Source organism: Mytilus trossulus, chromosome 2 (assembly GCF_036588685.1).
Source record: "Mytilus trossulus isolate FHL-02 chromosome 2, PNRI_Mtr1.1.1.hap1, whole genome shotgun sequence".
In the NCBI taxonomy this organism is placed as follows: domain Eukaryota; kingdom Metazoa; phylum Mollusca; class Bivalvia; order Mytilida; family Mytilidae; genus Mytilus; species Mytilus trossulus.
The window spans coordinates 4,895,047-4,911,801 of NC_086374.1; the positions used below are offsets into that span (position 1 = coordinate 4,895,047).

The 16,755-nt window shown below is 40.0% G+C and overlaps 33 non-coding genes across 33 annotated transcripts; all 33 read right to left on the minus strand.

The window, feature by feature from the left end:
* Positions 1-488: 488 nt before the first annotated feature.
* Positions 489-560, minus strand: Trnae-cuc (transfer RNA glutamic acid (anticodon CUC)). The gene has a single exon. It is a non-coding gene; the product is annotated as a tRNA-Glu (tRNA).
* Positions 561-1,087: 527 nt separating this feature from the next.
* Trnaa-cgc (transfer RNA alanine (anticodon CGC)) lies at positions 1,088-1,159 on the minus strand. The gene has a single exon. It is a non-coding gene; the product is annotated as a tRNA-Ala (tRNA).
* Positions 1,160-1,341: 182 nt separating this feature from the next.
* Trnaa-ugc (transfer RNA alanine (anticodon UGC)) lies at positions 1,342-1,413 on the minus strand. Its single transcript has one exon. It is a non-coding gene; the product is annotated as a tRNA-Ala (tRNA).
* Positions 1,414-1,802: 389 nt separating this feature from the next.
* On the minus strand, positions 1,803-1,874 carry Trnae-cuc (transfer RNA glutamic acid (anticodon CUC)). The gene has a single exon. It is a non-coding gene; the product is annotated as a tRNA-Glu (tRNA).
* A 527-nt stretch (positions 1,875-2,401) lies between these two features.
* On the minus strand, positions 2,402-2,473 carry Trnaa-cgc (transfer RNA alanine (anticodon CGC)). The gene has a single exon. It is a non-coding gene; the product is annotated as a tRNA-Ala (tRNA).
* A 182-nt stretch (positions 2,474-2,655) lies between these two features.
* On the minus strand, positions 2,656-2,727 carry Trnaa-ugc (transfer RNA alanine (anticodon UGC)). The gene has a single exon. It is a non-coding gene; the product is annotated as a tRNA-Ala (tRNA).
* Positions 2,728-4,980: 2,253 nt separating this feature from the next.
* Trnae-cuc (transfer RNA glutamic acid (anticodon CUC)) lies at positions 4,981-5,052 on the minus strand. The gene has a single exon. It is a non-coding gene; the product is annotated as a tRNA-Glu (tRNA).
* Positions 5,053-5,579: 527 nt separating this feature from the next.
* Trnaa-cgc (transfer RNA alanine (anticodon CGC)) lies at positions 5,580-5,651 on the minus strand. Its single transcript has one exon. It is a non-coding gene; the product is annotated as a tRNA-Ala (tRNA).
* Positions 5,652-5,833: 182 nt separating this feature from the next.
* Positions 5,834-5,905, minus strand: Trnaa-ugc (transfer RNA alanine (anticodon UGC)). The gene has a single exon. It is a non-coding gene; the product is annotated as a tRNA-Ala (tRNA).
* A 389-nt stretch (positions 5,906-6,294) lies between these two features.
* Positions 6,295-6,366, minus strand: Trnae-cuc (transfer RNA glutamic acid (anticodon CUC)). The gene has a single exon. It is a non-coding gene; the product is annotated as a tRNA-Glu (tRNA).
* A 527-nt stretch (positions 6,367-6,893) lies between these two features.
* Trnaa-cgc (transfer RNA alanine (anticodon CGC)) lies at positions 6,894-6,965 on the minus strand. Its single transcript has one exon. It is a non-coding gene; the product is annotated as a tRNA-Ala (tRNA).
* A 182-nt stretch (positions 6,966-7,147) lies between these two features.
* Positions 7,148-7,219, minus strand: Trnaa-ugc (transfer RNA alanine (anticodon UGC)). The gene has a single exon. It is a non-coding gene; the product is annotated as a tRNA-Ala (tRNA).
* A 389-nt stretch (positions 7,220-7,608) lies between these two features.
* Positions 7,609-7,680, minus strand: Trnae-cuc (transfer RNA glutamic acid (anticodon CUC)). The gene has a single exon. It is a non-coding gene; the product is annotated as a tRNA-Glu (tRNA).
* Positions 7,681-8,207: 527 nt separating this feature from the next.
* On the minus strand, positions 8,208-8,279 carry Trnaa-cgc (transfer RNA alanine (anticodon CGC)). Its single transcript has one exon. It is a non-coding gene; the product is annotated as a tRNA-Ala (tRNA).
* A 182-nt stretch (positions 8,280-8,461) lies between these two features.
* Positions 8,462-8,533, minus strand: Trnaa-ugc (transfer RNA alanine (anticodon UGC)). Its single transcript has one exon. It is a non-coding gene; the product is annotated as a tRNA-Ala (tRNA).
* A 389-nt stretch (positions 8,534-8,922) lies between these two features.
* On the minus strand, positions 8,923-8,994 carry Trnae-cuc (transfer RNA glutamic acid (anticodon CUC)). The gene has a single exon. It is a non-coding gene; the product is annotated as a tRNA-Glu (tRNA).
* A 527-nt stretch (positions 8,995-9,521) lies between these two features.
* On the minus strand, positions 9,522-9,593 carry Trnaa-cgc (transfer RNA alanine (anticodon CGC)). The gene has a single exon. It is a non-coding gene; the product is annotated as a tRNA-Ala (tRNA).
* A 182-nt stretch (positions 9,594-9,775) lies between these two features.
* Positions 9,776-9,847, minus strand: Trnaa-ugc (transfer RNA alanine (anticodon UGC)). Its single transcript has one exon. It is a non-coding gene; the product is annotated as a tRNA-Ala (tRNA).
* A 389-nt stretch (positions 9,848-10,236) lies between these two features.
* Positions 10,237-10,308, minus strand: Trnae-cuc (transfer RNA glutamic acid (anticodon CUC)). Its single transcript has one exon. It is a non-coding gene; the product is annotated as a tRNA-Glu (tRNA).
* Positions 10,309-10,835: 527 nt separating this feature from the next.
* Trnaa-cgc (transfer RNA alanine (anticodon CGC)) lies at positions 10,836-10,907 on the minus strand. Its single transcript has one exon. It is a non-coding gene; the product is annotated as a tRNA-Ala (tRNA).
* A 182-nt stretch (positions 10,908-11,089) lies between these two features.
* Positions 11,090-11,161, minus strand: Trnaa-ugc (transfer RNA alanine (anticodon UGC)). Its single transcript has one exon. It is a non-coding gene; the product is annotated as a tRNA-Ala (tRNA).
* Positions 11,162-11,550: 389 nt separating this feature from the next.
* Trnae-cuc (transfer RNA glutamic acid (anticodon CUC)) lies at positions 11,551-11,622 on the minus strand. Its single transcript has one exon. It is a non-coding gene; the product is annotated as a tRNA-Glu (tRNA).
* A 527-nt stretch (positions 11,623-12,149) lies between these two features.
* Trnaa-cgc (transfer RNA alanine (anticodon CGC)) lies at positions 12,150-12,221 on the minus strand. The gene has a single exon. It is a non-coding gene; the product is annotated as a tRNA-Ala (tRNA).
* Positions 12,222-12,403: 182 nt separating this feature from the next.
* Positions 12,404-12,475, minus strand: Trnaa-ugc (transfer RNA alanine (anticodon UGC)). Its single transcript has one exon. It is a non-coding gene; the product is annotated as a tRNA-Ala (tRNA).
* Positions 12,476-12,864: 389 nt separating this feature from the next.
* Trnae-cuc (transfer RNA glutamic acid (anticodon CUC)) lies at positions 12,865-12,936 on the minus strand. The gene has a single exon. It is a non-coding gene; the product is annotated as a tRNA-Glu (tRNA).
* Positions 12,937-13,463: 527 nt separating this feature from the next.
* On the minus strand, positions 13,464-13,535 carry Trnaa-cgc (transfer RNA alanine (anticodon CGC)). The gene has a single exon. It is a non-coding gene; the product is annotated as a tRNA-Ala (tRNA).
* Positions 13,536-13,717: 182 nt separating this feature from the next.
* Positions 13,718-13,789, minus strand: Trnaa-ugc (transfer RNA alanine (anticodon UGC)). Its single transcript has one exon. It is a non-coding gene; the product is annotated as a tRNA-Ala (tRNA).
* Positions 13,790-14,178: 389 nt separating this feature from the next.
* Trnae-cuc (transfer RNA glutamic acid (anticodon CUC)) lies at positions 14,179-14,250 on the minus strand. Its single transcript has one exon. It is a non-coding gene; the product is annotated as a tRNA-Glu (tRNA).
* Positions 14,251-14,777: 527 nt separating this feature from the next.
* Positions 14,778-14,849, minus strand: Trnaa-cgc (transfer RNA alanine (anticodon CGC)). Its single transcript has one exon. It is a non-coding gene; the product is annotated as a tRNA-Ala (tRNA).
* Positions 14,850-15,031: 182 nt separating this feature from the next.
* On the minus strand, positions 15,032-15,103 carry Trnaa-ugc (transfer RNA alanine (anticodon UGC)). The gene has a single exon. It is a non-coding gene; the product is annotated as a tRNA-Ala (tRNA).
* Positions 15,104-15,492: 389 nt separating this feature from the next.
* On the minus strand, positions 15,493-15,564 carry Trnae-cuc (transfer RNA glutamic acid (anticodon CUC)). Its single transcript has one exon. It is a non-coding gene; the product is annotated as a tRNA-Glu (tRNA).
* Positions 15,565-16,091: 527 nt separating this feature from the next.
* Positions 16,092-16,163, minus strand: Trnaa-cgc (transfer RNA alanine (anticodon CGC)). The gene has a single exon. It is a non-coding gene; the product is annotated as a tRNA-Ala (tRNA).
* A 182-nt stretch (positions 16,164-16,345) lies between these two features.
* Trnaa-ugc (transfer RNA alanine (anticodon UGC)) lies at positions 16,346-16,417 on the minus strand. The gene has a single exon. It is a non-coding gene; the product is annotated as a tRNA-Ala (tRNA).
* Positions 16,418-16,755: the final 338 nt, after the last annotated feature.

A 16,755-nucleotide genomic window follows, 5' to 3' on the forward strand; every position in this document is an offset into this window, starting at 1 on the left:
TGTTCATATTCATCTACTATACTGTTAATGAGTGCAACTAATGGTTTTGGTAATTTCTCCATTATAATGTCCCTTCTGCGAGCCTCAATATTTTCACATGAAGAAGTAAAGTTCACAAAACATCATATAAAGGCATTATTTTTGCAAAAATGTCAGTAATTAAACTTACATAACTGTTTAGAAAGTGTTTTTAACTATTTCCGGCTGGTAATATCCAAATCCAATAGAAAATATAACTTCAAAACAGGACAAGCAAAATATACGTCTACATAGGTGTAAGGTGCACTCGACTTTTTCTCGTTATATATTGAGCTGAAGAAAGACATATATAAAGTATCGGTTGTAAAAGGAAATCATATAGTATATACTATGCACGATAGGACAAACGTATATCGTTTCTTTCATTGACCACGTACACATAACAGTTGTTTGAAGCATATACCGTTATTAATATCAATATCGATCCGGAGAAAAGGCGCAAAAATATCTTCCCAGACGGGGAATCGAACCCCGGCCGCCGCGGTGAGAGCGCGGAATCCTAACCACTAGACTACCTGGGACTTACTCATAGTGGGGTAACTTAACACATATAAAGAGCAACAAAAACAGCAATCGAGCCTTTTTGTACGTTACAACGTCACTGGGAATGTCGACTGGCGTTAGATAGACTATAGAATGCAAATAACGTAAGACTGCAAAAGGAAGCGAAATCACCGCGAATAGTCGCTACTGTCGACGCAACTCTATAAAACGCATTGTTTCAGGCTGGAATCATTAACATTAACATTCGATTTGTTCTGACTCACGATAAGTTATAATCCATTTAAAATTGAGACACAATTGTAAAACCTGTCGGGGAAAGGGAGTGTGGAATTAATTCGGCTTTGCCTGAAATGTTTGAGCGTGCATTTGAGACGTGCCTTTTAAGAAGAGTGATTTTGAAGTTTTAAGTCATCTGTGCCGATTGCGCTGTTCAAACAGCACTTATATTTCGTTGCGCTTTCTATGATTTTTAGGGCAAAGCAGCATTGTGTAGGCGAGATTACTTTGATTTCTCGATGCCGCTTTTGTCTGCGACCAAAAAATATGGAGATGCCGGGGATCGAACCCGGGGCCTTTCACATGCGAAGCGAACGCTCTACCACTGAGCTACATCCCCGTCCCTGGATTTTCATCAATATTTCCTTTTCAATTCCGCCTTTTACCGCAGGACAAGTGTTCATGTAGATGTCCTAAGAGAGGTCGGAGATGCTCTCCTATGTTTTACTGTGCATTTTCACTTGACCGTGCACGAAAGACATAATTTAATTGGATTCAATTACATTGACAAAAAATTAGGAGTGGAGATGCCGGGGATCGAACCCGGGGCCTTTCACATGCAAAGCGAACGCTCTACCACTGAGCTACATCCCCTTCACAACGATAGAACATTAAATTTAAGTAGTGTATTTTCATACCATGTATACACATGCCACTCTGATTATTAAAATAGTCTTGCACCAAGACGAGATGGTTATCTTTATGTCTCTAACAGTTGTATTGGGATTGAAATGTGTTGAGCAAGTACATTTGTAATTCATTTTCATGTACTGAACCATCAATCAGTCGGCCGCGTTATATATTGAGCTGAAGAAAGACATATATAAAGTATCGGTTGTAAAAGGAAATCATATAGTATATACTATGCACGATAGGACAAACGTATATCGTTTCTTTCATTGACCACGTACACATAACAGTTGTTTGAAGCATATACCGTTATTAATATCAATATCGATCCGGAGAAAAGGCGCAAAAATATCTTCCCAGACGGGGAATCGAACCCCGGCCGCCGCGGTGAGAGCGCGGAATCCTAACCACTAGACTACCTGGGACTTACTCATAGTGGGGTAACTTAACACATATAAAGAGCAACAAAAACAGCAATCGAGCCTTTTTGTACGTTACAACGTCACTGGGAATGTCGACTGGCGTTAGATAGACTATAGAATGCAAATAACGTAAGACTGCAAAAGGAAGCGAAATCACCGCGAATAGTCGCTACTGTCGACGCAACTCTATAAAACGCATTGTTTCAGGCTGGAATCATTAACATTAACATTCGATTTGTTCTGACTCACGATAAGTTATAATCCATTTAAAATTGAGACACAATTGTAAAACCTGTCGGGGAAAGGGAGTGTGGAATTAATTCGGCTTTGCCTGAAATGTTTGAGCGTGCATTTGAGACGTGCCTTTTAAGAAGAGTGATTTTGAAGTTTTAAGTCATCTGTGCCGATTGCGCTGTTCAAACAGCACTTATATTTCGTTGCGCTTTCTATGATTTTTAGGGCAAAGCAGCATTGTGTAGGCGAGATTACTTTGATTTCTCGATGCCGCTTTTGTCTGCGACCAAAAAATATGGAGATGCCGGGGATCGAACCCGGGGCCTTTCACATGCGAAGCGAACGCTCTACCACTGAGCTACATCCCCGTCCCTGGATTTTCATCAATATTTCCTTTTCAATTCCGCCTTTTACCGCAGGACAAGTGTTCATGTAGATGTCCTAAGAGAGGTCGGAGATGCTCTCCTATGTTTTACTGTGCATTTTCACTTGACCGTGCACGAAAGACATAATTTAATTGGATTCAATTACATTGACAAAAAATTAGGAGTGGAGATGCCGGGGATCGAACCCGGGGCCTTTCACATGCAAAGCGAACGCTCTACCACTGAGCTACATCCCCTTCACAACGATAGAACATTAAATTTAAGTAGTGTATTTTCATACCATGTATACACATGCCACTCTGATTATTAAAATAGTCTTGCACCAAGACGAGATGGTTATCTTTATGTCTCTAACAGTTGTATTGGGATTGAAATGTGTTGAGCAAGTACATTTGTAATTCATTTTCATGTACTGAACCATCAATCAGTCGGCCGCGTTATATATTGAGCTGAAGAAAGACATATATAAAGTATCGGTTGTAAAAGGAAATCATATAGTATATACTATGCACGATAGGACAAACGTATATCGTTTCTTTCATTGACCACGTACACATAACAGTTGTTTGAAGCATATACCGTTATTAATATCAATATCGATCCGGAGAAAAGGCGCAAAAATATCTTCCCAGACGGGGAATCGAACCCCGGCCGCCGCGGTGAGAGCGCGGAATCCTTTTTTTTTTTTATCTTTATTATAATCTCACTTCTATATACATATCACAGATTACAATTTCACATATAAAACATTTATGTCAATTATTGTCATTTTTCCCTGAAAAGAAAAAAAAAAACAAATCGCTCATTTACTCTAAGTCAACAAATCGCTCATTTACTCTAAATCATCAAATTTCCATATACTAAACTGATTATACCAATCTAACTTTTTAAATCAATCTATCCTATAATAAACTAATTGTATAAATATACTTTCTTTTTTTTTATATTTTCATTTTTATGAATAAAACAATAAAATAGCCTTTGAACCAGTTCAAAAAAAAAAATACACAAAATGTTAGCATACGCAAATGTTATATTTAACTAATATTTTTAAGTCCTTACAAAAATAGGTTGGCTTCCAAGCCTAAATTTTGATACATAATCAACAATATAATTAAAGAGTTAATTCACGCATGAAACGGATCTTGGTTTTTTCCAATAACTGTTCATTCCACAAAACACCACGGACAAAGTTTGTGAACTTCCGCGTATCTTTCTAATTTCGGAACATGAAAAACATAACTACTAATTTCTTCATCGTCCGTTTTTCTCAAATCTCTAAATCTATTAATATAATACATTATGTCTTCATAACCTGATTTGTTCGTATCAAGATTCACATGATTTATTTTCCGCTTTGTTATATTACAAATAACTATTGTATCTCTCTTTTTAATTTTTCCTAATACTAGATCGCCTTCTGGTCGTCTATTAAACACTATTTTCTGATAATGGCTATCGTTACACGGACTGTTCCCAGTTATTATCGATTTGGATGCGACTGTTTTTATTTCGTCATCTATTTCTACACGTTCACATTCCTTTATATTTGTGTGTACACTTTGTTTTTTAATTTCCACATTCGTTCCACATATCGAACTACGACACACTCTTTTTTCAGGTGGCGATTCATTGTTGTTATTGATCGGCCTGTTTATAGATACTCGTACCGGCTGAGTAATTTTCGTTACAGGTTTAATATGTACCTTCACGGGGGCTACTAGCGGGAGATCTACCTTGTCCATTTGCTGATTTTCATCACACGACTCACTCATATCTTCCTCCGAACTATCGCTTTCTATGTCACTAGTGTCTAGATCGTCGTCGTTTTGTGTATTCTCTATTATTTTATCTTGCCACGTTTTTAATCGTTTAGTGTCCCTGTCTTTGTTAGATCTCGACTTATGCTTTACACTTGTGTTTACATTCATCAATTCACCTCTGGTCCAAATCAACGAAATTCGCATTTTATCACCTAGGTAATTCGAATTCCAATTAAATTGTTCATATTCATCTACTATACTGTTAATGAGTGCAACTAATGGTTTTGGTAATTTCTCCATTATAATGTCCCTTCTGCGAGCCTCAATATTTTCACATGAAGAAGTAAAGTTCACAAAACATCATATAAAGGCATTATTTTTGCAAAAATGTCAGTAATTAAACTTACATAACTGTTTAGAAAGTGTTTTTAACTATTTCCGGCTGGTAATATCCAAATCCAATAGAAAATATAACTTCAAAACAGGACAAGCAAAATATACGTCTACATAGGTGTAAGGTGCACTCGACTTTTTCTCGTTATATATTGAGCTGAAGAAAGACATATATAAAGTATCGGTTGTAAAAGGAAATCATATAGTATATACTATGCACGATAGGACAAACGTATATCGTTTCTTTCATTGACCACGTACACATAACAGTTGTTTGAAGCATATACCGTTATTAATATCAATATCGATCCGGAGAAAAGGCGCAAAAATATCTTCCCAGACGGGGAATCGAACCCCGGCCGCCGCGGTGAGAGCGCGGAATCCTAACCACTAGACTACCTGGGACTTACTCATAGTGGGGTAACTTAACACATATAAAGAGCAACAAAAACAGCAATCGAGCCTTTTTGTACGTTACAACGTCACTGGGAATGTCGACTGGCGTTAGATAGACTATAGAATGCAAATAACGTAAGACTGCAAAAGGAAGCGAAATCACCGCGAATAGTCGCTACTGTCGACGCAACTCTATAAAACGCATTGTTTCAGGCTGGAATCATTAACATTAACATTCGATTTGTTCTGACTCACGATAAGTTATAATCCATTTAAAATTGAGACACAATTGTAAAACCTGTCGGGGAAAGGGAGTGTGGAATTAATTCGGCTTTGCCTGAAATGTTTGAGCGTGCATTTGAGACGTGCCTTTTAAGAAGAGTGATTTTGAAGTTTTAAGTCATCTGTGCCGATTGCGCTGTTCAAACAGCACTTATATTTCGTTGCGCTTTCTATGATTTTTAGGGCAAAGCAGCATTGTGTAGGCGAGATTACTTTGATTTCTCGATGCCGCTTTTGTCTGCGACCAAAAAATATGGAGATGCCGGGGATCGAACCCGGGGCCTTTCACATGCGAAGCGAACGCTCTACCACTGAGCTACATCCCCGTCCCTGGATTTTCATCAATATTTCCTTTTCAATTCCGCCTTTTACCGCAGGACAAGTGTTCATGTAGATGTCCTAAGAGAGGTCGGAGATGCTCTCCTATGTTTTACTGTGCATTTTCACTTGACCGTGCACGAAAGACATAATTTAATTGGATTCAATTACATTGACAAAAAATTAGGAGTGGAGATGCCGGGGATCGAACCCGGGGCCTTTCACATGCAAAGCGAACGCTCTACCACTGAGCTACATCCCCTTCACAACGATAGAACATTAAATTTAAGTAGTGTATTTTCATACCATGTATACACATGCCACTCTGATTATTAAAATAGTCTTGCACCAAGACGAGATGGTTATCTTTATGTCTCTAACAGTTGTATTGGGATTGAAATGTGTTGAGCAAGTACATTTGTAATTCATTTTCATGTACTGAACCATCAATCAGTCGGCCGCGTTATATATTGAGCTGAAGAAAGACATATATAAAGTATCGGTTGTAAAAGGAAATCATATAGTATATACTATGCACGATAGGACAAACGTATATCGTTTCTTTCATTGACCACGTACACATAACAGTTGTTTGAAGCATATACCGTTATTAATATCAATATCGATCCGGAGAAAAGGCGCAAAAATATCTTCCCAGACGGGGAATCGAACCCCGGCCGCCGCGGTGAGAGCGCGGAATCCTAACCACTAGACTACCTGGGACTTACTCATAGTGGGGTAACTTAACACATATAAAGAGCAACAAAAACAGCAATCGAGCCTTTTTGTACGTTACAACGTCACTGGGAATGTCGACTGGCGTTAGATAGACTATAGAATGCAAATAACGTAAGACTGCAAAAGGAAGCGAAATCACCGCGAATAGTCGCTACTGTCGACGCAACTCTATAAAACGCATTGTTTCAGGCTGGAATCATTAACATTAACATTCGATTTGTTCTGACTCACGATAAGTTATAATCCATTTAAAATTGAGACACAATTGTAAAACCTGTCGGGGAAAGGGAGTGTGGAATTAATTCGGCTTTGCCTGAAATGTTTGAGCGTGCATTTGAGACGTGCCTTTTAAGAAGAGTGATTTTGAAGTTTTAAGTCATCTGTGCCGATTGCGCTGTTCAAACAGCACTTATATTTCGTTGCGCTTTCTATGATTTTTAGGGCAAAGCAGCATTGTGTAGGCGAGATTACTTTGATTTCTCGATGCCGCTTTTGTCTGCGACCAAAAAATATGGAGATGCCGGGGATCGAACCCGGGGCCTTTCACATGCGAAGCGAACGCTCTACCACTGAGCTACATCCCCGTCCCTGGATTTTCATCAATATTTCCTTTTCAATTCCGCCTTTTACCGCAGGACAAGTGTTCATGTAGATGTCCTAAGAGAGGTCGGAGATGCTCTCCTATGTTTTACTGTGCATTTTCACTTGACCGTGCACGAAAGACATAATTTAATTGGATTCAATTACATTGACAAAAAATTAGGAGTGGAGATGCCGGGGATCGAACCCGGGGCCTTTCACATGCAAAGCGAACGCTCTACCACTGAGCTACATCCCCTTCACAACGATAGAACATTAAATTTAAGTAGTGTATTTTCATACCATGTATACACATGCCACTCTGATTATTAAAATAGTCTTGCACCAAGACGAGATGGTTATCTTTATGTCTCTAACAGTTGTATTGGGATTGAAATGTGTTGAGCAAGTACATTTGTAATTCATTTTCATGTACTGAACCATCAATCAGTCGGCCGCGTTATATATTGAGCTGAAGAAAGACATATATAAAGTATCGGTTGTAAAAGGAAATCATATAGTATATACTATGCACGATAGGACAAACGTATATCGTTTCTTTCATTGACCACGTACACATAACAGTTGTTTGAAGCATATACCGTTATTAATATCAATATCGATCCGGAGAAAAGGCGCAAAAATATCTTCCCAGACGGGGAATCGAACCCCGGCCGCCGCGGTGAGAGCGCGGAATCCTAACCACTAGACTACCTGGGACTTACTCATAGTGGGGTAACTTAACACATATAAAGAGCAACAAAAACAGCAATCGAGCCTTTTTGTACGTTACAACGTCACTGGGAATGTCGACTGGCGTTAGATAGACTATAGAATGCAAATAACGTAAGACTGCAAAAGGAAGCGAAATCACCGCGAATAGTCGCTACTGTCGACGCAACTCTATAAAACGCATTGTTTCAGGCTGGAATCATTAACATTAACATTCGATTTGTTCTGACTCACGATAAGTTATAATCCATTTAAAATTGAGACACAATTGTAAAACCTGTCGGGGAAAGGGAGTGTGGAATTAATTCGGCTTTGCCTGAAATGTTTGAGCGTGCATTTGAGACGTGCCTTTTAAGAAGAGTGATTTTGAAGTTTTAAGTCATCTGTGCCGATTGCGCTGTTCAAACAGCACTTATATTTCGTTGCGCTTTCTATGATTTTTAGGGCAAAGCAGCATTGTGTAGGCGAGATTACTTTGATTTCTCGATGCCGCTTTTGTCTGCGACCAAAAAATATGGAGATGCCGGGGATCGAACCCGGGGCCTTTCACATGCGAAGCGAACGCTCTACCACTGAGCTACATCCCCGTCCCTGGATTTTCATCAATATTTCCTTTTCAATTCCGCCTTTTACCGCATGACAAGTGTTCATGTAGATGTCCTAAGAGAGGTCGGAGATGCTCTCCTATGTTTTACTGTGCATTTTCACTTGACCGTGCACGAAAGACATAATTTAATTGGATTCAATTACATTGACAAAAAATTAGGAGTGGAGATGCCGGGGATCGAACCCGGGGCCTTTCACATGCAAAGCGAACGCTCTACCACTGAGCTACATCCCCTTCACAACGATAGAACATTAAATTTAAGTAGTGTATTTTCATACCATGTATACACATGCCACTCTGATTATTAAAATAGTCTTGCACCAAGACGAGATGGTTATCTTTATGTCTCTAACAGTTGTATTGGGATTGAAATGTGTTGAGCAAGTACATTTGTAATTCATTTTCATGTACTGAACCATCAATCAGTCGGCCGCGTTATATATTGAGCTGAAGAAAGACATATATAAAGTATCGGTTGTAAAAGGAAATCATATAGTATATACTATGCACGATAGGACAAACGTATATCGTTTCTTTCATTGACCACGTACACATAACAGTTGTTTGAAGCATATACCGTTATTAATATCAATATCGATCCGGAGAAAAGGCGCAAAAATATCTTCCCAGACGGGGAATCGAACCCCGGCCGCCGCGGTGAGAGCGCGGAATCCTAACCACTAGACTACCTGGGACTTACTCATAGTGGGGTAACTTAACACATATAAAGAGCAACAAAAACAGCAATCGAGCCTTTTTGTACGTTACAACGTCACTGGGAATGTCGACTGGCGTTAGATAGACTATAGAATGCAAATAACGTAAGACTGCAAAAGGAAGCGAAATCACCGCGAATAGTCGCTACTGTCGACGCAACTCTATAAAACGCATTGTTTCAGGCTGGAATCATTAACATTAACATTCGATTTGTTCTGACTCACGATAAGTTATAATCCATTTAAAATTGAGACACAATTGTAAAACCTGTCGGGGAAAGGGAGTGTGGAATTAATTCGGCTTTGCCTGAAATGTTTGAGCGTGCATTTGAGACGTGCCTTTTAAGAAGAGTGATTTTGAAGTTTTAAGTCATCTGTGCCGATTGCGCTGTTCAAACAGCACTTATATTTCGTTGCGCTTTCTATGATTTTTAGGGCAAAGCAGCATTGTGTAGGCGAGATTACTTTGATTTCTCGATGCCGCTTTTGTCTGCGACCAAAAAATATGGAGATGCCGGGGATCGAACCCGGGGCCTTTCACATGCGAAGCGAACGCTCTACCACTGAGCTACATCCCCGTCCCTGGATTTTCATCAATATTTCCTTTTCAATTCCGCCTTTTACCGCAGGACAAGTGTTCATGTAGATGTCCTAAGAGAGGTCGGAGATGCTCTCCTATGTTTTACTGTGCATTTTCACTTGACCGTGCACGAAAGACATAATTTAATTGGATTCAATTACATTGACAAAAAATTAGGAGTGGAGATGCCGGGGATCGAACCCGGGGCCTTTCACATGCAAAGCGAACGCTCTACCACTGAGCTACATCCCCTTCACAACGATAGAACATTAAATTTAAGTAGTGTATTTTCATACCATGTATACACATGCCACTCTGATTATTAAAATAGTCTTGCACCAAGACGAGATGGTTATCTTTATGTCTCTAACAGTTGTATTGGGATTGAAATGTGTTGAGCAAGTACATTTGTAATTCATTTTCATGTACTGAACCATCAATCAGTCGGCCGCGTTATATATTGAGCTGAAGAAAGACATATATAAAGTATCGGTTGTAAAAGGAAATCATATAGTATATACTATGCACGATAGGACAAACGTATATCGTTTCTTTCATTGACCACGTACACATAACAGTTGTTTGAAGCATATACCGTTATTAATATCAATATCGATCCGGAGAAAAGGCGCAAAAATATCTTCCCAGACGGGGAATCGAACCCCGGCCGCCGCGGTGAGAGCGCGGAATCCTAACCACTAGACTACCTGGGACTTACTCATAGTGGGGTAACTTAACACATATAAAGAGCAACAAAAACAGCAATCGAGCCTTTTTGTACGTTACAACGTCACTGGGAATGTCGACTGGCGTTAGATAGACTATAGAATGCAAATAACGTAAGACTGCAAAAGGAAGCGAAATCACCGCGAATAGTCGCTACTGTCGACGCAACTCTATAAAACGCATTGTTTCAGGCTGGAATCATTAACATTAACATTCGATTTGTTCTGACTCACGATAAGTTATAATCCATTTAAAATTGAGACACAATTGTAAAACCTGTCGGGGAAAGGGAGTGTGGAATTAATTCGGCTTTGCCTGAAATGTTTGAGCGTGCATTTGAGACGTGCCTTTTAAGAAGAGTGATTTTGAAGTTTTAAGTCATCTGTGCCGATTGCGCTGTTCAAACAGCACTTATATTTCGTTGCGCTTTCTATGATTTTTAGGGCAAAGCAGCATTGTGTAGGCGAGATTACTTTGATTTCTCGATGCCGCTTTTGTCTGCGACCAAAAAATATGGAGATGCCGGGGATCGAACCCGGGGCCTTTCACATGCGAAGCGAACGCTCTACCACTGAGCTACATCCCCGTCCCTGGATTTTCATCAATATTTCCTTTTCAATTCCGCCTTTTACCGCAGGACAAGTGTTCATGTAGATGTCCTAAGAGAGGTCGGAGATGCTCTCCTATGTTTTACTGTGCATTTTCACTTGACCGTGCACGAAAGACATAATTTAATTGGATTCAATTACATTGACAAAAAATTAGGAGTGGAGATGCCGGGGATCGAACCCGGGGCCTTTCACATGCAAAGCGAACGCTCTACCACTGAGCTACATCCCCTTCACAACGATAGAACATTAAATTTAAGTAGTGTATTTTCATACCATGTATACACATGCCACTCTGATTATTAAAATAGTCTTGCACCAAGACGAGATGGTTATCTTTATGTCTCTAACAGTTGTATTGGGATTGAAATGTGTTGAGCAAGTACATTTGTAATTCATTTTCATGTACTGAACCATCAATCAGTCGGCCGCGTTATATATTGAGCTGAAGAAAGACATATATAAAGTATCGGTTGTAAAAGGAAATCATATAGTATATACTATGCACGATAGGACAAACGTATATCGTTTCTTTCATTGACCACGTACACATAACAGTTGTTTGAAGCATATACCGTTATTAATATCAATATCGATCCGGAGAAAAGGCGCAAAAATATCTTCCCAGACGGGGAATCGAACCCCGGCCGCCGCGGTGAGAGCGCGGAATCCTAACCACTAGACTACCTGGGACTTACTCATAGTGGGGTAACTTAACACATATAAAGAGCAACAAAAACAGCAATCGAGCCTTTTTGTACGTTACAACGTCACTGGGAATGTCGACTGGCGTTAGATAGACTATAGAATGCAAATAACGTAAGACTGCAAAAGGAAGCGAAATCACCGCGAATAGTCGCTACTGTCGACGCAACTCTATAAAACGCATTGTTTCAGGCTGGAATCATTAACATTAACATTCGATTTGTTCTGACTCACGATAAGTTATAATCCATTTAAAATTGAGACACAATTGTAAAACCTGTCGGGGAAAGGGAGTGTGGAATTAATTCGGCTTTGCCTGAAATGTTTGAGCGTGCATTTGAGACGTGCCTTTTAAGAAGAGTGATTTTGAAGTTTTAAGTCATCTGTGCCGATTGCGCTGTTCAAACAGCACTTATATTTCGTTGCGCTTTCTATGATTTTTAGGGCAAAGCAGCATTGTGTAGGCGAGATTACTTTGATTTCTCGATGCCGCTTTTGTCTGCGACCAAAAAATATGGAGATGCCGGGGATCGAACCCGGGGCCTTTCACATGCGAAGCGAACGCTCTACCACTGAGCTACATCCCCGTCCCTGGATTTTCATCAATATTTCCTTTTCAATTCCGCCTTTTACCGCAGGACAAGTGTTCATGTAGATGTCCTAAGAGAGGTCGGAGATGCTCTCCTATGTTTTACTGTGCATTTTCACTTGACCGTGCACGAAAGACATAATTTAATTGGATTCAATTACATTGACAAAAAATTAGGAGTGGAGATGCCGGGGATCGAACCCGGGGCCTTTCACATGCAAAGCGAACGCTCTACCACTGAGCTACATCCCCTTCACAACGATAGAACATTAAATTTAAGTAGTGTATTTTCATACCATGTATACACATGCCACTCTGATTATTAAAATAGTCTTGCACCAAGACGAGATGGTTATCTTTATGTCTCTAACAGTTGTATTGGGATTGAAATGTGTTGAGCAAGTACATTTGTAATTCATTTTCATGTACTGAACCATCAATCAGTCGGCCGCGTTATATATTGAGCTGAAGAAAGACATATATAAAGTATCGGTTGTAAAAGGAAATCATATAGTATATACTATGCACGATAGGACAAACGTATATCGTTTCTTTCATTGACCACGTACACATAACAGTTGTTTGAAGCATATACCGTTATTAATATCAATATCGATCCGGAGAAAAGGCGCAAAAATATCTTCCCAGACGGGGAATCGAACCCCGGCCGCCGCGGTGAGAGCGCGGAATCCTAACCACTAGACTACCTGGGACTTACTCATAGTGGGGTAACTTAACACATATAAAGAGCAACAAAAACAGCAATCGAGCCTTTTTGTACGTTACAACGTCACTGGGAATGTCGACTGGCGTTAGATAGACTATAGAATGCAAATAACGTAAGACTGCAAAAGGAAGCGAAATCACCGCGAATAGTCGCTACTGTCGACGCAACTCTATAAAACGCATTGTTTCAGGCTGGAATCATTAACATTAACATTCGATTTGTTCTGACTCACGATAAGTTATAATCCATTTAAAATTGAGACACAATTGTAAAACCTGTCGGGGAAAGGGAGTGTGGAATTAATTCGGCTTTGCCTGAAATGTTTGAGCGTGCATTTGAGACGTGCCTTTTAAGAAGAGTGATTTTGAAGTTTTAAGTCATCTGTGCCGATTGCGCTGTTCAAACAGCACTTATATTTCGTTGCGCTTTCTATGATTTTTAGGGCAAAGCAGCATTGTGTAGGCGAGATTACTTTGATTTCTCGATGCCGCTTTTGTCTGCGACCAAAAAATATGGAGATGCCGGGGATCGAACCCGGGGCCTTTCACATGCGAAGCGAACGCTCTACCACTGAGCTACATCCCCGTCCCTGGATTTTCATCAATATTTCCTTTTCAATTCCGCCTTTTACCGCAGGACAAGTGTTCATGTAGATGTCCTAAGAGAGGTCGGAGATGCTCTCCTATGTTTTACTGTGCATTTTCACTTGACCGTGCACGAAAGACATAATTTAATTGGATTCAATTACATTGACAAAAAATTAGGAGTGGAGATGCCGGGGATCGAACCCGGGGCCTTTCACATGCAAAGCGAACGCTCTACCACTGAGCTACATCCCCTTCACAACGATAGAACATTAAATTTAAGTAGTGTATTTTCATACCATGTATACACATGCCACTCTGATTATTAAAATAGTCTTGCACCAAGACGAGATGGTTATCTTTATGTCTCTAACAGTTGTATTGGGATTGAAATGTGTTGAGCAAGTACATTTGTAATTCATTTTCATGTACTGAACCATCAATCAGTCGGCCGCGTTATATATTGAGCTGAAGAAAGACATATATAAAGTATCGGTTGTAAAAGGAAATCATATAGTATATACTATGCACGATAGGACAAACGTATATCGTTTCTTTCATTGACCACGTACACATAACAGTTGTTTGAAGCATATACCGTTATTAATATCAATATCGATCCGGAGAAAAGGCGCAAAAATATCTTCCCAGACGGGGAATCGAACCCCGGCCGCCGCGGTGAGAGCGCGGAATCCTAACCACTAGACTACCTGGGACTTACTCATAGTGGGGTCACTTAACACATATAAAGAGCAACAAAAACAGCAATCGAGCCTTTTTGTACGTTACAACGTCACTGGGAATGTCGACTGGCGTTAGATAGACTATAGAATGCAAATAACGTAAGACTGCAAAAGGAAGCGAAATCACCGCGAATAGTCGCTACTGTCGACGCAACTCTATAAAACGCATTGTTTCAGGCTGGAATCATTAACATTAACATTCGATTTGTTCTGACTCACGATAAGTTATAATCCATTTAAAATTGAGACACAATTGTAAAACCTGTCGGGGAAAGGGAGTGTGGAATTAATTCGGCTTTGCCTGAAATGTTTGAGCGTGCATTTGAGACGTGCCTTTTAAGAAGAGTGATTTTGAAGTTTTAAGTCATCTGTGCCGATTGCGCTGTTCAAACAGCACTTATATTTCGTTGCGCTTTCTATGATTTTTAGGGCAAAGCAGCATTGTGTAGGCGAGATTACTTTGATTTCTCGATGCCGCTTTTGTCTGCGACCAAAAAATATGGAGATGCCGGGGATCGAACCCGGGGCCTTTCACATGCGAAGCGAACGCTCTACCACTGAGCTACATCCCCGTCCCTGGATTTTCATCAATATTTCCTTTTCAATTCCGCCTTTTACCGCAGGACAAGTGTTCATGTAGATGTCCTAAGAGAGGTCGGAGATGCTCTCCTATGTTTTACTGTGCATTTTCACTTGACCGTGCACGAAAGACATAATTTAATTGGATTCAATTACATTGACAAAAAATTAGGAGTGGAGATGCCGGGGATCGAACCCGGGGCCTTTCACATGCAAAGCGAACGCTCTACCACTGAGCTACATCCCCTTCACAACGATAGAACATTAAATTTAAGTAGTGTATTTTCATACCATGTATACACATGCCACTCTGATTATTAAAATAGTCTTGCACCAAGACGAGATGGTTATCTTTATGTCTCTAACAGTTGTATTGGGATTGAAATGTGTTGAGCAAGTACATTTGTAATTCATTTTCATGTACTGAACCATCAATCAGTCGGCCGCGTTATATATTGAGCTGAAGAAAGACATATATAAAGTATCGGTTGTAAAAGGAAATCATATAGTATATACTATGCACGATAGGACAAACGTATATCGTTTCTTTCATTGACCACGTACACATAACAGTTGTTTGAAGCATATACCGTTATTAATATCAATATCGATCCGGAGAAAAGGCGCAAAAATATCTTCCCAGACGGGGAATCGAACCCCGGCCGCCGCGGTGAGAGCGCGGAATCCTAACCACTAGACTACCTGGGACTTACTCATAGTGGGGTAACTTAACACATATAAAGAGCAACAAAAACAGCAATCGAGCCTTTTTGTACGTTACAACGTCACTGGGAATGTCGACTGGCGTTAGATAGACTATAGAATGCAAATAACGTAAGACTGCAAAAGGAAGCGAAATCACCGCGAATAGTCGCTACTGTCGACGCAACTCTATAAAACGCATTGTTTCAGGCTGGAATCATTAACATTAACATTCGATTTGTTCTGACTCACGATAAGTTATAATCCATTTAAAATTGAGACACAATTGTAAAACCTGTCGGGGAAAGGGAGTGTGGAATTAATTCGGCTTTGCCTGAAATGTTTGAGCGTGCATTTGAGACGTGCCTTTTAAGAAGAGTGATTTTGAAGTTTTAAGTCATCTGTGCCGATTGCGCTGTTCAAACAGCACTTATATTTCGTTGCGCTTTCTATGATTTTTAGGGCAAAGCAGCATTGTGTAGGCGAGATTACTTTGATTTCTCGATGCCGCTTTTGTCTGCGACCAAAAAATATGGAAATGCCGGGGATCGAACCCGGGGCCTTTCACATGCGAAGCGAACGCTCTACCACTGAGCTACATCCCCGTCCCTGGATTTTCATCAATATTTCCTTTTCAATTCCGCCTTTTACCGCAGGACAAGTGTTCATGTAGATGTCCTAAGAGAGGTCGGAGATGCTCTCCTATGTTTTACTGTGCATTTTCACTTGACCGTGCACGAAAGACATAATTTAATTGGATTCAATTACATTGACAAAAAATTAGGAGTGGAGATGCCGGGGATCGAACCCGGGGCCTTTCACATGCAAAGCGAACGCTCTACCACTGAGCTACATCCCCTTCACAACGATAGAACATTAAATTTAAGTAGTGTATTTTCATACCATGTATACACATGCCACTCTGATTATTAAAATAGTCTTGCACCAAGACGAGATGGTTATCTTTATGTCTCTAACAGTTGTATTGGGATTGAAATGTGTTGAGCAAGTACATTTGTAATTCATTTTCATGTACTGAACCATCAATCAGTCGGCCGCGTTATATATTGAGCTGAAGAAAGACATATATAAAGTATCGGTTGTAAAAGGAAATCATATAGTATATACTATGCACGATAGGACAAACGTATATCGTTTCTTTCATTGACCACGTACACATAACAGTTGTTTGAAGCA